This window comes from Sciurus carolinensis, chromosome 19 (assembly GCF_902686445.1).
Source record: "Sciurus carolinensis chromosome 19, mSciCar1.2, whole genome shotgun sequence".
NCBI classification, from domain to species: domain Eukaryota; kingdom Metazoa; phylum Chordata; class Mammalia; order Rodentia; family Sciuridae; genus Sciurus; species Sciurus carolinensis.
In genome coordinates this window covers 3134778-3136748 of record NC_062231.1, presented here as the reverse complement: position 1 = coordinate 3136748, position 1971 = coordinate 3134778, and positions in this window count along the sequence as shown.

Below are 1971 nucleotides of genomic sequence, written 5' to 3'. Positions count from 1 at the left end.
TGGGAATTTCCTGAATAATACGAGTTTATTTTATTAGTAGACCCCTTTTTGACTCATTCTGAGTCTGTGCTAAGGAAGAGACTCAGGGTGGAGTCCCCAGATAGTGTCAGGGTGGGGGGTGGTCAGCAGAAAGGTCAAACACAGAATCCAAACCCCAGTCTCCAGGGATGAGCGGAAGGGGGCTAGAGATGGAGCTCAATGAAACTCTTGAGTTTAGCATTATGGCCCACGCCTGTTATCCCAGCAATTAGGGAGGCTGAGGCAGGAGGATCACAAGTTGGAGGCCAGCCTCAGCAATTTAGCAAGGCCCTAAGCAACTCAGGGAGACCCTGTCTCTAAATAAAATATAAAGAGGATGTGGCTCAGTGGTTAAGTGTCCCGGGGTTCAATCTCTAGTACCAAACAAACAAACTAAAACCTCCAACAAACACGTAAACAAGATTCACAGAGCTGGAACGTTGGCAGACCCATCTTCCTTGATTCCCTGGGGGACAGGGCTCCTGCCCTGGGACCCTTCTAGACCTTGATCTATATACCTCTTTTTCTGGCTGTTCAACTATCACAGTAAGTATAGCACTTAGATCTGAGTTCTGTAAATTGTTCTAGTAAATTATGGAACCCAAGCAGGAATTCTGGAAACTTCTAAATTGGTAGTCAAATGGACAGAAGTGTGGGCAGAGGCTGGATACCCCATTTGTGGCTGGGATAAAAAATGAGGGGCAATCCTGTGTGACTAAGGTCTGCACTAATTCAGGGAGTTGGTGTCAGAACTGAACTGATTCCAGGACACCTAGTTGGTGTTAGAGAATCAGAGAATTGACTAGAATGAGAAAAGCAACATTTGTTCAGTGACAGAGAGAAACATACCTTTTGCCAGGTGTGGTGGCGCACGCCTGTAATCCCAGTTACACAGGAGGCTGAGGCAGGAGGATTGCAAATTCAAGGGCAGACTCAGCATTTTAGAGAGACCCTGTCCCAAAATAAAAAATAAAAAGGGCTGGAGACGTGGCTCGGTGGTGAAGAGCCCCTGGGTTCAATCCCCAGTATTAAAAATTTAAAATAGAAAACAAAAAGAAAATCGAAAACATGCATTTTTGGTGTCAGGAGTTAATACTGTCACTGTACACATAATCTCTCTTTCCAAATTTTCTCTTTCTACCAAGTTTCTGTCTTTTCTTTTTCCTTCACTCCAAATCCCACTCGTCCAACCAAGTGGGCTCTTCCCTTATTCCCCATCCCCACTCTCAAAAATTCACCCAGTCAGGGGCAGGGGCGCATGCCTGTCATCCCAGCAGCTTGGGAGGCTGAGGCAGGAGGATCGCAAGTTGGAGGCCAGCCTCAGCAACAGTGAGGCCCTAGGCAACTCAGTGAGACCCTGTCTCTAAATAAAATATAAAAGGGCTGGGGATGTGGCTCAGTGGTTAAGCAGCCCTGGGTTCAATCTCTGGTACTAAAGGAAAAAAAAATACAATAAGGGATCAGTGAGGTGCTCATTCATCAGTCATGCAGGATACTTCTAGTGCTTTCTATTAGTCAGTTTCTTCTTTCCTTCTACTTAGGGCACAAAGCACTTCTCAGCCGCTGCAGTCAAGTGGAGCCATGATGTCAGCCCTGGCCAGTGGAATGTGAGTCGGACACAAGGGGTCCCTGCAGAAGGGAAATCTGGTGTTCAGCTCTCCAATCTCCCCACCTTGGACTTGACCAGAAGCCACCGCTGCTTTGCCCAGAGGCCATGCGTTCCAGATGGTGCATGCAGCACGGTGGAGCCTGTCAGTCCGGATCCCTGGGCCCCCTCTGTCCCGTGGTATCACCTCCCTGGGTTCAATCCCCAGTACTGGCAGAGAAAGAGAAAGAAAAACGAAACCCGAGACCTGCATTTTGGTGTCAGAACACACACCACTGTGTGGTGTGTTCTCACTGCAGTGAGAAGCAAAACAGTAAGGTGTTAACCTTCCTCAAGTATTTTTTAAA